At 46.4% G+C, this 15122-nt stretch overlaps 7 non-coding genes across 7 annotated transcripts; all 7 read right to left on the bottom strand.

Moving 5' to 3' along the window:
• Positions 1-525: 525 nt before the first annotated feature.
• LOC130303130 (U2 spliceosomal RNA) lies at positions 526-716 on the bottom strand. Its single transcript, XR_008853246.1, has one exon. It is a non-coding gene; the product is annotated as a U2 spliceosomal RNA (small nuclear RNA).
• A 2083-nt stretch (positions 717-2799) lies between these two features.
• Positions 2800-2990, bottom strand: LOC130303129 (U2 spliceosomal RNA). Its single transcript, XR_008853245.1, has one exon. It is a non-coding gene; the product is annotated as a U2 spliceosomal RNA (small nuclear RNA).
• Positions 2991-5065: 2075 nt separating this feature from the next.
• LOC130303128 (U2 spliceosomal RNA) lies at positions 5066-5256 on the bottom strand. Its single transcript, XR_008853244.1, has one exon. It is a non-coding gene; the product is annotated as a U2 spliceosomal RNA (small nuclear RNA).
• Positions 5257-7347: 2091 nt separating this feature from the next.
• Positions 7348-7538, bottom strand: LOC130303127 (U2 spliceosomal RNA). Its single transcript, XR_008853243.1, has one exon. It is a non-coding gene; the product is annotated as a U2 spliceosomal RNA (small nuclear RNA).
• Positions 7539-9621: 2083 nt separating this feature from the next.
• LOC130303125 (U2 spliceosomal RNA) lies at positions 9622-9812 on the bottom strand. Its single transcript, XR_008853240.1, has one exon. It is a non-coding gene; the product is annotated as a U2 spliceosomal RNA (small nuclear RNA).
• Positions 9813-11907: 2095 nt separating this feature from the next.
• Positions 11908-12098, bottom strand: LOC130303114 (U2 spliceosomal RNA). The gene has a single exon (XR_008853230.1). It is a non-coding gene; the product is annotated as a U2 spliceosomal RNA (small nuclear RNA).
• Positions 12099-14189: 2091 nt separating this feature from the next.
• LOC130303124 (U2 spliceosomal RNA) lies at positions 14190-14380 on the bottom strand. The gene has a single exon (XR_008853239.1). It is a non-coding gene; the product is annotated as a U2 spliceosomal RNA (small nuclear RNA).
• Between the last annotated feature and the right edge of the window lie 742 nt (positions 14381-15122).

Below are 15122 nucleotides of genomic sequence, written 5' to 3'. Positions count from 1 at the left end.
CAATGCATGGTCAATGTACAGCAATGACACACCTGTGTGAACAGCCAGGAGACCCCCCCCCCCCCCCCATGTTATGTTACATAGTTACATAGTTAGTACGGTCGAAAAAAGACATATGTCCATCAAGTTCAACCAGGGAATTAAGGGGTAGGGGTGTGGCGCGATATTGGGGAAGGGATGAGATTTTATATTTCTTCATAAGCATTAATCTTATTTTGTCAATTAGGAACATTCAGCACCCACCCGCTATCAAGGCAGCTGCCTATCATGTCATGCCCTACCTGCACAGGTGTGCTGGCTACTCAAATGATCCAATTAAGGAGGCCATTTAGTCAGCAGCAGCAGAAGTCCTGTGCCTGGACGCTCCAACAGCGGCCAGACACAAGCAGAAGCAGCAGAAGCAGCAGCAGCAGCACCACCTTTTGTTTTTTGGCTGCAGCAGCAAGGCCCACAGGGCTGGCTAGCTGGCTAGCCAGCAAGCAGGTAGCAATGAAAGTAGGAATCTTTCTTTTTAACCCTGTAAGGGGGTGGTGCACTGTACCCGAAGATACTGCCATATCGGGTCAATGCATAGGGCGACGGAAGCAAGCTTCGAAATCGGCCCCCGTTCTCAAAAATCCATTTAATATATGGTCCCCAGATAGGGGACGTATCAGATATTAAACTGATAAGAACAGATACTACACTTGATCTTAGCCAAAAGGCCGAGAAGCGATAACCGTGAAAGGGGCGGGCCCAACAAGGTCCCCTTCATGGGCACTATCACTGCTTGCTGTCAGGGAGGCTGCCAGACAATTTTCCATGCACACTCTGGGCTGGGGGGCAGTCAACCACCAGTACACACAGCAGAACCTAAACCCATACCATTATTGCTAAGCAGCAAGACAGGGGCCCATTGCACTCCCACGGGGCCTTTTTAAATGCAATCCATAACCCGGATTTGCCAGGAACCCTTCTTACTCCTCCTACTTGCATGTGACACTGGGCTTAGGATCTGCATAGGAAACACACACACAAGCACACACCTACCTTTGTTGCCTGCAGATGCCTCCTTGGCTGTCCCCAAACGGTATCAAACCAACACCCACGGGAAGCTGTAAGCATAGAGGACATGCCTGCACCCCATTGGACTTACCTGTGTGGGTTAAATCCGGGTTATTTGACAACCTATGGCGGTGATGGTTCTGCTCAGGCAGAGCAGTGCTGATGCTCCTCATAAAGCTGTCGCTGCTGTGAAGGTTCTAGGTGACATCACAAATCCCTATGGTTACATACACAACAAAGCTGGGTTGTTGTTGTTTACACTCTGCAAGGCCTGTGGAAGTGAGTGACATCATAGCACTGTAGTTCTGAGGGTTCTAGATGGATGCAACAATCTCCTGTTGCTTCTATGAAGGCCATAATAGACGACATCACCAAACAGCTCCATAGTCACATACACAGCAAAGGAGAGATGTTGTTTACACCTAGTGATGTCAGTGGTATTGAGTGACATCACAGCACAGTGCTAAGGCTCCTGGGCCTGGACACAGCAGCGGCTGCAATATCTCAACGGAGAATACGTTTATATATATGTGTGTGTGTGCGCGTATATATATATATATATATATATATATATATATATATATTTCTCCGCCGAAATCACTTTTAAACCCATTTCCACCTTTTTTTCCCTTCTCTTCCTCTTACTTTTTTTTCACGTTTTTTTACGTTTTTCTCCTTTTCGCCTCTTTTCTGGGCGTATTATTCTTCTTTTTCTTCTTTTTTTTCGTCTAATGCATACCCCATCAGTGCAGCAATGCTTATTCAATACCGCCAGCAGATGGAGACACTGGGGGATAATTTTCTAAGGATTTATACTGATTTTTCCTGTCTGAATTTGTCGCACAGAAAGTTGCAGGCCAAATATGTGTGACATTTCTGCGACTTTAGCTTCTAGAGCATTTTTACAACATTATACATAGGTGCTGAATACATAAAAAGCGACTGTTCAGCGACAGACAAGTCGCATCGGCTGAAAGTAGGCCAGAATGTCAGTCCATGTTGGAGCAGGTTTAGATACAGTCTAAAGTATAGATCTCAAAGTCTGTGCACAGAATTTAGCAAGGGCCTCGCACCTTCTGATGCATCAGGTAGGTGCACAATAGCATAGCCTAACCCTCTGTACTTTGGTCTATATTGATGCGGGACATAGACAGCCAGCTGATGACCAATCCATTAGTGCAATGGATGGCTGGAAGCATTTGTCTTTGCCTTTGCAATACCACAGAAGCAATGCATGGTCAATGTACAGCAATGACACACCTGTGTGAACAGCCAGGAGACCCCCCCCCCCCCCCCCCATGTTATGTTACATAGTTACATAGTTAGTACGGTCGAAAAAAGACATATGTCCATCAAGTTCAACCAGGGAATTAAGGGGTAGGGGTGTGGCGCGATATTGGGGAAGGGATGAGATTTTATATTTCTTCATAAGCATTAATCTTATTTTGTCAATTAGGAACATTCAGCACCCACCCGCTATCAAGGCAGCTGCCTATCATGTCATGCCCTACCTGCACAGGTGTGCTGGCTACTCAAATGATCCAATTAAGGAGGCCATTTAGTCAGCAGCAGCAGAAGTCCTGTGCCTGGACGCTCCAACAGCGGCCAGACACAAGCAGAAGCAGCAGAAGCAGCAGCAGCAGCACCACCTTTTGTTTTTTGGCTGCAGCAGCAAGGCCCACAGGGCTGGCTAGCTGGCTAGCCAGCAAGCAGGTAGCAATGAAAGTAGGAATCTTTCTTTTTAACCCTGTAAGGGGGTGGTGCACTGTACCCGAAGATACTGCCATATCGGGTCAATGCATAGGGCGACGGAAGCAAGCTTCGAAATCGGCCCCCGTTCTCAAAAATCCATTTAATATATGGTCCCCAGATAGGGGACGTATCAGATATTAAACTGATAAGAACAGATACTACACTTGATCTTAGCCAAAAGGCCGAGAAGCGATAACCGTGAAAGGGGCGGGCCCAACAAGGTCCCCTTCATGGGCACTATCACTGCTTGCTGTCAGGGAGGCTGCCAGACAATTTTCCATGCACACTCTGGGCTGGGGGGCAGTCAACCACCAGTACACACAGCAGAACCTAAACCCATACCATTATTGCTAAGCAGCAAGACAGGGGCCCATTGCACTCCCACGGGGCCTTTTTAAATGCAATCCATAACCCGGATTTGCCAGGAACCCTTCTTACTCCTCCTACTTGCATGTGACACTGGGCTTAGGATCTGCATAGGAAACACACACACAAGCACACACCTACCTTTGTTGCCTGCAGATGCCTCCTTGGCTGTCCCCAAACGGTATCAAACCAACACCCACGGGAAGCTGTAAGCATAGAGGACATGCCTGCACCCCATTGGACTTACCTGTGTGGGTTAAATCCGGGTTATTTGACAACCTATGGCGGTGATGGTTCTGCTCAGGCAGAGCAGTGCTGATGCTCCTCATAAAGCTGTCGCTGCTGTGAAGGTTCTAGGTGACATCACAAATCCCTATGGTTACATACACAACAAAGCTGGGTTGTTGTTGTTTACACTCTGCAAGGCCTGTGGAAGTGAGTGACATCATAGCACTGTAGTTCTGAGGGTTCTAGATGGATGCAACAATCTCCTGTTGCTTCTATGAAGGCCATAATAGACGACATCACCAAACAGCTCCATAGTCACATACACAGCAAAGGAGAGATGTTGTTTACACCTAGTGATGTCAGTGGTATTGAGTGACATCACAGCACAGTGCTAAGGCTCCTGGGCCTGGACACAGCAGCGGCTGCAATATCTCAACGGAGAATACGTTTATATATATGTGTGTGTGTGCGCGTATATATATATATATATATATATATATATATATATATATTTCTCCGCCGAAATCACTTTTAAACCCATTTCCACCTTTTTTTCCCTTCTCTTCCTCTTACTTTTTTTTCACGTTTTTTTACGTTTTTCTCCTTTTCGCCTCTTTTCTGGGCGTATTATTCTTCTTTTTCTTCTTTTTTTTCGTCTAATGCATACCCCATCAGTGCAGCAATGCTTATTCAATACCGCCAGCAGATGGAGACACTGGGGGATAATTTTCTAAGGATTTATACTGATTTTTCCTGTCTGAATTTGTCGCACAGAAAGTTGCAGGCCAAATATGTGTGACATTTCTGCGACTTTAGCTTCTAGAGCATTTTTACAACATTATACATAGGTGCTGAATACATAAAAAGCGACTGTTCAGCGACAGACAAGTCGCATCGGCTGAAAGTAGGCCAGAATGTCAGTCCATGTTGGAGCAGGTTTAGATACAGTCTAAAGTATAGATCTCAAAGTCTGTGCACAGAATTTAGCAAGGGCCTCGCACCTTCTGATGCATCAGGTAGGTGCACAATAGCATAGCCTAACCCTCTGTACTTTGGTCTATATTGATGCGGGACATAGACAGCCAGCTGATGACCAATCCATTAGTGCAATGGATGGCTGGAAGCATTTGTCTTTGCCTTTGCAATACCACAGAAGCAATGCATGGTCAATGTACAGCAATGACACACCTGTGTGAACAGCCAGGAGACCCCCCCCCCATGTTATGTTACATAGTTACATAGTTAGTACGGTCGAAAAAAGACATATGTCCATCAAGTTCAACCAGGGAATTAAGGGGTAGGGGTGTGGCGCGATATTGGGGAAGGGATGAGATTTTATATTTCTTCATAAGCATTAATCTTATTTTGTCAATTAGGAACATTCAGCACCCACCCGCTATCAAGGCAGCTGCCTATCATGTCATGCCCTACCTGCACAGGTGTGCTGGCTACTCAAATGATCCAATTAAGGAGGCCATTTAGTCAGCAGCAGCAGAAGTCCTGTGCCTGGACGCTCCAACAGCGGCCAGACACAAGCAGAAGCAGCAGAAGCAGCAGCAGCAGCACCACCTTTTGTTTTTTGGCTGCAGCAGCAAGGCCCACAGGGCTGGCTAGCTGGCTAGCCAGCAAGCAGGTAGCAATGAAAGTAGGAATCTTTCTTTTTAACCCTGTAAGGGGGTGGTGCACTGTACCCGAAGATACTGCCATATCGGGTCAATGCATAGGGCGACGGAAGCAAGCTTCGAAATCGGCCCCCGTTCTCAAAAATCCATTTAATATATGGTCCCCAGATAGGGGACGTATCAGATATTAAACTGATAAGAACAGATACTACACTTGATCTTAGCCAAAAGGCCGAGAAGCGATAACCGTGAAAGGGGCGGGCCCAACAAGGTCCCCTTCATGGGCACTATCACTGCTTGCTGTCAGGGAGGCTGCCAGACAATTTTCCATGCACACTCTGGGCTGGGGGGCAGTCAACCACCAGTACACACAGCAGAACCTAAACCCATACCATTATTGCTAAGCAGCAAGACAGGGGCCCATTGCACTCCCACGGGGCCTTTTTAAATGCAATCCATAACCCGGATTTGCCAGGAACCCTTCTTACTCCTCCTACTTGCATGTGACACTGGGCTTAGGATCTGCATAGGAAACACACACACAAGCACACACCTACCTTTGTTGCCTGCAGATGCCTCCTTGGCTGTCCCCAAACGGTATCAAACCAACACCCACGGGAAGCTGTAAGCATAGAGGACATGCCTGCACCCCATTGGACTTACCTGTGTGGGTTAAATCCGGGTTATTTGACAACCTATGGCGGTGATGGTTCTGCTCAGGCAGAGCAGTGCTGATGCTCCTCATAAAGCTGTCGCTGCTGTGAAGGTTCTAGGTGACATCACAAATCCCTATGGTTACATACACAACAAAGCTGGGTTGTTGTTGTTTACACTCTGCAAGGCCTGTGGAAGTGAGTGACATCATAGCACTGTAGTTCTGAGGGTTCTAGATGGATGCAACAATCTCCTGTTGCTTCTATGAAGGCCATAATAGACGACATCACCAAACAGCTCCATAGTCACATACACAGCAAAGGAGAGATGTTGTTTAAACCTAGTGATGTCAGTGGTATTGAGTGACATCACAGCACAGTGCTAAGGCTCCTGGGCCTGGACACAGCAGCGGCTGCAATATCTCAACGGAGAATACGTTTATATATATGTGTGTGTGTGCGCGTATATATATATATATATATATATATATATATATATATATATATATATTTCTCCGCCGAAATCACTTTTAAACCCATTTCCACCTTTTTTTCCCTTCTCTTCCTCTTACTTTTTTTTCACGTTTTTTTACGTTTTTCTCCTTTTCGCCTCTTTTCTGGGCGTATTATTCTTCTTTTTCTTCTTTTTTTTCGTCTAATGCATACCCCATCAGTGCAGCAATGCTTATTCAATACCGCCAGCAGATGGAGACACTGGGGGATAATTTTCTAAGGATTTATACTGATTTTTCCTGTCTGAATTTGTCGCACAGAAAGTTGCAGGCCAAATATGTGTGACATTTCTGCGACTTTAGCTTCTAGAGCATTTTTACAACATTATACATAGGTGCTGAATACATAAAAAGCGACTGTTCAGCGACAGACAAGTCGCATCGGCTGAAAGTAGGCCAGAATGTCAGTCCATGTTGGAGCAGGTTTAGATACAGTCTAAAGTATAGATCTCAAAGTCTGTGCACAGAATTTAGCAAGGGCCTCGCACCTTCTGATGCATCAGGTAGGTGCACAATAGCATAGCCTAACCCTCTGTACTTTGGTCTATATTGATGCGGGACATAGACAGCCAGCTGATGACCAATCCATTAGTGCAATGGATGGCTGGAAGCATTTGTCTTTGCCTTTGCAATACCACAGAAGCAATGCATGGTCAATGTACAGCAATGACACACCTGTGTGAACAGCCAGGAGACCCCCCCCCCCCCCCCCCATGTTATGTTACATAGTTACATAGTTAGTACGGTCGAAAAAAGACATATGTCCATCAAGTTCAACCAGGGAATTAAGGGGTAGGGGTGTGGCGCGATATTGGGGAAGGGATGAGATTTTATATTTCTTCATAAGCATTAATCTTATTTTGTCAATTAGGAACATTCAGCACCCACCCGCTATCAAGGCAGCTGCCTATCATGTCATGCCCTACCTGCACAGGTGTGCTGGCTACTCAAATGATCCAATTAAGGAGGCCATTTAGTCAGCAGCAGCAGAAGTCCTGTGCCTGGACGCTCCAACAGCGGCCAGACACAAGCAGAAGCAGCAGAAGCAGCAGCAGCAGCACCACCTTTTGTTTTTTGGCTGCAGCAGCAAGGCCCACAGGGCTGGCTAGCTGGCTAGCCAGCAAGCAGGTAGCAATGAAAGTAGGAATCTTTCTTTTTAACCCTGTAAGGGGGTGGTGCACTGTACCCGAAGATACTGCCATATCGGGTCAATGCATAGGGCGACGGAAGCAAGCTTCGAAATCGGCCCCCGTTCTCAAAAATCCATTTAATATATGGTCCCCAGATAGGGGACGTATCAGATATTAAACTGATAAGAACAGATACTACACTTGATCTTAGCCAAAAGGCCGAGAAGCGATAACCGTGAAAGGGGCGGGCCCAACAAGGTCCCCTTCATGGGCACTATCACTGCTTGCTGTCAGGGAGGCTGCCAGACAATTTTCCATGCACACTCTGGGCTGGGGGGCAGTCAACCACCAGTACACACAGCAGAACCTAAACCCATACCATTATTGCTAAGCAGCAAGACAGGGGCCCATTGCACTCCCACGGGGCCTTTTTAAATGCAATCCATAACCCGGATTTGCCAGGAACCCTTCTTACTCCTCCTACTTGCATGTGACACTGGGCTTAGGATCTGCATAGGAAACACACACACAAGCACACACCTACCTTTGTTGCCTGCAGATGCCTCCTTGGCTGTCCCCAAACGGTATCAAACCAACACCCACGGGAAGCTGTAAGCATAGAGGACATGCCTGCACCCCATTGGACTTACCTGTGTGGGTTAAATCCGGGTTATTTGACAACCTATGGCGGTGATGGTTCTGCTCAGGCAGAGCAGTGCTGATGCTCCTCATAAAGCTGTCGCTGCTGTGAAGGTTCTAGGTGACATCACAAATCCCTATGGTTACATACACAACAAAGCTGGGTTGTTGTTGTTTACACTCTGCAAGGCCTGTGGAAGTGAGTGACATCATAGCACTGTAGTTCTGAGGGTTCTAGATGGATGCAACAATCTCCTGTTGCTTCTATGAAGGCCATAATAGACGACATCACCAAACAGCTCCATAGTCACATACACAGCAAAGGAGAGATGTTGTTTACACCTAGTGATGTCAGTGGTATTGAGTGACATCACAGCACAGTGCTAAGGCTCCTGGGCCTGGACACAGCAGCGGCTGCAATATCTCAACGGAGAATACGTTTATATATATGTGTGTGTGTGCGCGTATATATATATATATATATATATATATATATATATATATTTCTCCGCCGAAATCACTTTTAAACCCATTTCCACCTTTTTTTCCCTTCTCTTCCTCTTACTTTTTTTTCACGTTTTTTTACGTTTTTCTCCTTTTCGCCTCTTTTCTGGGCGTATTATTCTTCTTTTTCTTCTTTTTTTTCGTCTAATGCATACCCCATCAGTGCAGCAATGCTTATTCAATACCGCCAGCAGATGGAGACACTGGGGGATAATTTTCTAAGGATTTATACTGATTTTTCCTGTCTGAATTTGTCGCACAGAAAGTTGCAGGCCAAATATGTGTGACATTTCTGCGACTTTAGCTTCTAGAGCATTTTTACAACATTATACATAGGTGCTGAATACATAAAAAGCGACTGTTCAGCGACAGACAAGTCGCATCGGCTGAAAGTAGGCCAGAATGTCAGTCCATGTTGGAGCAGGTTTAGATACAGTCTAAAGTATAGATCTCAAAGTCTGTGCACAGAATTTAGCAAGGGCCTCGCACCTTCTGATGCATCAGGTAGGTGCACAATAGCATAGCCTAACCCTCTGTACTTTGGTCTATATTGATGCGGGACATAGACAGCCAGCTGATGACCAATCCATTAGTGCAATGGATGGCTGGAAGCATTTGTCTTTGCCTTTGCAATACCACAGAAGCAATGCATGGTCAATGTACAGCAATGACACACCTGTGTGAACAGCCAGGAGACCCCCCCCCCCCCCCCCCATGTTATGTTACATAGTTACATAGTTAGTACGGTCGAAAAAAGACATATGTCCATCAAGTTCAACCAGGGAATTAAGGGGTAGGGGTGTGGCGCGATATTGGGGAAGGGATGAGATTTTATATTTCTTCATAAGCATTAATCTTATTTTGTCAATTAGGAACATTCAGCACCCACCCGCTATCAAGGCAGCTGCCTATCATGTCATGCCCTACCTGCACAGGTGTGCTGGCTACTCAAATGATCCAATTAAGGAGGCCATTTAGTCAGCAGCAGCAGAAGTCCTGTGCCTGGACGCTCCAACAGCGGCCAGACACAAGCAGAAGCAGCAGAAGCAGCAGCAGCAGCACCACCTTTTGTTTTTTGGCTGCAGCAGCAAGGCCCACAGGGCTGGCTAGCTGGCTAGCCAGCAAGCAGGTAGCAATGAAAGTAGGAATCTTTCTTTTTAACCCTGTAAGGGGGTGGTGCACTGTACCCGAAGATACTGCCATATCGGGTCAATGCATAGGGCGACGGAAGCAAGCTTCGAAATCGGCCCCCGTTCTCAAAAATCCATTTAATATATGGTCCCCAGATAGGGGACGTATCAGATATTAAACTGATAAGAACAGATACTACACTTGATCTTAGCCAAAAGGCCGAGAAGCGATAACCGTGAAAGGGGCGGGCCCAACAAGGTCCCCTTCATGGGCACTATCACTGCTTGCTGTCAGGGAGGCTGCCAGACAATTTTCCATGCACACTCTGGGCTGGGGGGCAGTCAACCACCAGTACACACAGCAGAACCTAAACCCATACCATTATTGCTAAGCAGCAAGACAGGGGCCCATTGCACTCCCACGGGGCCTTTTTAAATGCAATCCATAACCCGGATTTGCCAGGAACCCTTCTTACTCCTCCTACTTGCATGTGACACTGGGCTTAGGATCTGCATAGGAAACACACACACAAGCACACACCTACCTTTGTTGCCTGCAGATGCCTCCTTGGCTGTCCCCAAACGGTATCAAACCAACACCCACGGGAAGCTGTAAGCATAGAGGACATGCCTGCACCCCATTGGACTTACCTGTGTGGGTTAAATCCGGGTTATTTGACAACCTATGGCGGTGATGGTTCTGCTCAGGCAGAGCAGTGCTGATGCTCCTCATAAAGCTGTCGCTGCTGTGAAGGTTCTAGGTGACATCACAAATCCCTATGGTTACATACACAACAAAGCTGGGTTGTTGTTGTTTACACTCTGCAAGGCCTGTGGAAGTGAGTGACATCATAGCACTGTAGTTCTGAGGGTTCTAGATGGATGCAACAATCTCCTGTTGCTTCTATGAAGGCCATAATAGACGACATCACCAAACAGCTCCATAGTCACATACACAGCAAAGGAGAGATGTTGTTTACACCTAGTGATGTCAGTGGTATTGAGTGACATCACAGCACAGTGCTAAGGCTCCTGGGCCTGGACACAGCAGCGGCTGCAATATCTCAACGGAGAATACGTTTATATATATGTGTGTGTGTGCGCGTATATATATATATATATATATATATATATATATATATATATATATATATTTCTCCGCCGAAATCACTTTTAAACCCATTTCCACCTTTTTTTCCCTTCTCTTCCTCTTACTTTTTTTTCACGTTTTTTTACGTTTTTCTCCTTTTCGCCTCTTTTCTGGGCGTATTATTCTTCTTTTTCTTCTTTTTTTTCGTCTAATGCATACCCCATCAGTGCAGCAATGCTTATTCAATACCGCCAGCAGATGGAGACACTGGGGGATAATTTTCTAAGGATTTATACTGATTTTTCCTGTCTGAATTTGTCGCACAGAAAGTTGCAGGCCAAATATGTGTGACATTTCTGCGACTTTAGCTTCTAGAGCATTTTTACAACATTATACATAGGTGCTGAATACATAAAAAGCGACTGTTCAGCGACAGACAAGTCGCATCGGCTGAAAGTAGGCCAGAATGTCAGTCCATGTTGGAGCAGGTTTAGATACAGTCTAAAGTATAGATCTCAAAGTCTGTGCACAGAATTTAGCAAGGGCCTCGCACCTTCTGATGCATCAGGTAGGTGCACAATAGCATAGCCTAACCCTCTGTACTTTGGTCTATATTGATGCGGGACATAGACAGCCAGCTGATGACCAATCCATTAGTGCAATGGATGGCTGGAAGCATTTGTCTTTGCCTTTGCAATACCACAGAAGCAATGCATGGTCAATGTACAGCAATGACACACCTGTGTGAACAGCCAGGAGACCCCCCCCCCCCCCCCCCCCATGTTATGTTACATAGTTACATAGTTAGTACGGTCGAAAAAAGACATATGTCCATCAAGTTCAACCAGGGAATTAAGGGGTAGGGGTGTGGCGCGATATTGGGGAAGGGATGAGATTTTATATTTCTTCATAAGCATTAATCTTATTTTGTCAATTAGGAACATTCAGCACCCACCCGCTATCAAGGCAGCTGCCTATCATGTCATGCCCTACCTGCACAGGTGTGCTGGCTACTCAAATGATCCAATTAAGGAGGCCATTTAGTCAGCAGCAGCAGAAGTCCTGTGCCTGGACGCTCCAACAGCGGCCAGACACAAGCAGAAGCAGCAGAAGCAGCAGCAGCAGCACCACCTTTTGTTTTTTGGCTGCAGCAGCAAGGCCCACAGGGCTGGCTAGCTGGCTAGCCAGCAAGCAGGTAGCAATGAAAGTAGGAATCTTTCTTTTTAACCCTGTAAGGGGGTGGTGCACTGTACCCGAAGATACTGCCATATCGGGTCAATGCATAGGGCGACGGAAGCAAGCTTCGAAATCAGCCCCCGTTCTCAAAAATCCATTTAATATATGGTCCCCAGATAGGGGACGTATCAGATATTAAACTGATAAGAACAGATACTACACTTGATCTTAGCCAAAAGGCCGAGAAGCGATAACCGTGAAAGGGGCGGGCCTAACAAGGTCCCCTTCATGGGCACTATCACTGCTTGCTGTCAGGGAGGCTGCCAGACAATTTTCCATGCACACTCTGGGCTGGGGGGCAGTCAACCACCAGTACACACAGCAGAACCTAAACCCATACCATTATTGCTAAGCAGCAAGACAGGGGCCCATTGCACTCCCACGGGGCCTTTTTAAATGCAATCCATAACCCGGATTTGCCAGGAACCCTTCTTACTCCTCCTACTTGCATGTGACACTGGGCTTAGGATCTGCATAGGAAACACACACACAAGCACACACCTACCTTTGTTGCCTGCAGATGCCTCCTTGGCTGTCCCCAAACGGTATCAAACCAACACCCACGGGAAGCTGTAAGCATAGAGGACATGCCTGCACCCCATTGGACTTACCTGTGTGGGTTAAATCCGGGTTATTTGACAACCTATGGCGGTGATGGTTCTGCTCAGGCAGAGCAGTGCTGATGCTCCTCATAAAGCTGTCGCTGCTGTGAAGGTTCTAGGTGACATCACAAATCCCTATGGTTACATACACAACAAAGCTGGGTTGTTGTTGTTTACACTCTGCAAGGCCTGTGGAAGTGAGTGACATCATAGCACTGTAGTTCTGAGGGTTCTAGATGGATGCAACAATCTCCTGTTGCTTCTATGAAGGCCATAATAGACGACATCACCAAACAGCTCCATAGTCACATACACAGCAAAGGAGAGATGTTGTTTACACCTAGTGATGTCAGTGGTATTGAGTGACATCACAGCACAGTGCTAAGGCTCCTGGGCCTGGACACAGCAGCGGCTGCAATATCTCAACGGAGAATACGTTTATATATATGTGTGTGTGTGCGCGTATATATATATATATATATATATATATATATATATATATATATATATTCTCCGCCGAAATCACTTTTAAACCCATTTCCACCTTTTTTTCCCTTCTCTTCCTCTTACTTTTTTTTCACGTTTTTTTACGTTTTTCTCCTTTTCGCCTCTTTTCTGGGCGTATTATTCTTCTTTTTCTTCTTTTTTTTCGTCTAATGCATACCCCATCAGTGCAGCAATGCTTATTCAATACCGCCAGCAGATGGAGACACTGGGGGATAATTTTCTAAGGATTTATACTGATTTTTCCTGTCTGAATTTGTCGCACAGAAAGTTGCAGGCCAAATATGTGTGACATTTCTGCGACTTTAGCTTCTAGAGCATTTTTACAACATTATACATAGGTGCTGAATACATAAAAAGCGACTGTTCAGCGACAGACAAGTCGCATCGGCTGAAAGTAGGCCAGAATGTCAGTCCATGTTGGAGCAGGTTTAGATACAGTCTAAAGTATAGATCTCAAAGTCTGTGCACAGAATTTAGCAAGGGCCTCGCACCTTCTGATGCATCAGGTAGGTGCACAATAGCATAGCCTAACCCTCTGTACTTTGGTCTATATTGATGCGGGACATAGACAGCCAGCTGATGACCAATCCATTAGTGCAATGGATGGCTGGAAGCATTTGTCTTTGCCTTTGCAATACCACAGAAGCAATGCATGGTCAATGTACAGCAATGACACACCTGTGTGAACAGCCAGGAGACCCCCCCCCCCCCCCCCCCATGTTATGTTACATAGTTACATAGTTAGTACGGTCGAAAAAAGACATATGTCCATCAAGTTCAACCAGGGAATTAAGGGGTAGGGGTGTGGCGCGATATTGGGGAAGGGATGAGATTTTATATTTCTTCATAAGCATTAATCTTATTTTGTCAATTAGGAACATTCAGCACCCACCCGCTATCAAGGCAGCTGCCTATCATGTCATGCCCTACCTGCACAGGTGTGCTGGCTACTCAAATGATCCAATTAAGGAGGCCATTTAGTCAGCAGCAGCAGAAGTCCTGTGCCTGGACGCTCCAACAGCGGCCAGACACAAGCAGAAGCAGCAGAAGCAGCAGCAGCAGCACCACCTTTTGTTTTTTGGCTGCAGCAGCAAGGCCCACAGGGCTGGCTAGCTGGCTAGCCAGCAAGCAGGTAGCAATGAAAGTAGGAATCTTTCTTTTTAACCCTGTAAGGGGGTGGTGCACTGTACCCGAAGATACTGCCATATCGGGTCAATGCATAGGGCGACGGAAGCAAGCTTCGAAATCGGCCCCCGTTCTCAAAAATCCATTTAATATATGGTCCCCAGATAGGGGACGTATCAGATATTAAACTGATAAGAACAGATACTACACTTGATCTTAGCCAAAAGGCCGAGAAGCGATAACCGTGAAAGGGGCGGGCCCAACAAGGTCCCCTTCATGGGCACTATCACTGCTTGCTGTCAGGGAGGCTGCCAGACAATTTTCCATGCACACTCTGGGCTGGGGGGCAGTCAACCACCAGTACACACAGCAGAACCTAAACCCATACCATTATTGCTAAGCAGCAAGACAGGGGCCCATTGCACTCCCACGGGGCCTTTTTAAATGCAATCCATAACCCGGATTTGCCAGGAACCCTTCTTACTCCTCCTACTTGCATGTGACACTGGGCTTAGGATCTGCATAGGAAACACACACACAAGCACACACCTACCTTTGTTGCCTGCAGATGCCTCCTTGGCTGTCCCCAAACGGTATCAAACCAACACCCACGGGAAGCTGTAAGCATAGAGGACATGCCTGCACCCCATTGGACTTACCTGTGTGGGTTAAATCCGGGTTATTTGACAACCTATGGCGGTGATGGTTCTGCTCAGGCAGAGCAGTGCTGATGCTCCTCATAAAGCTGTCGCTGCTGTGAAGGTTCTAGGTGACATCACAAATCCCTATGGTTACATACACAACAAAGCTGGGTTGTTGTTGTTTACACTCTGCAAGGCCTGTGGAAGTGAGTGACATCATAGCACTGTAGTTCTGAGGGTTCTAGATGGATGCAACAATCTCCTGTTGCTTCTATGAAGGCCATAATAGACGACATCACCAAACAGCTCCATAGTCACATACACAGCAAAGGAGAGATGTT

This window comes from Hyla sarda, unplaced genomic scaffold (assembly GCF_029499605.1).
Source record: "Hyla sarda isolate aHylSar1 unplaced genomic scaffold, aHylSar1.hap1 scaffold_1191, whole genome shotgun sequence".
Taxonomy (NCBI): domain Eukaryota; kingdom Metazoa; phylum Chordata; class Amphibia; order Anura; family Hylidae; genus Hyla; species Hyla sarda.
This window is presented reverse-complemented; position numbering and strand designations above follow the sequence as displayed.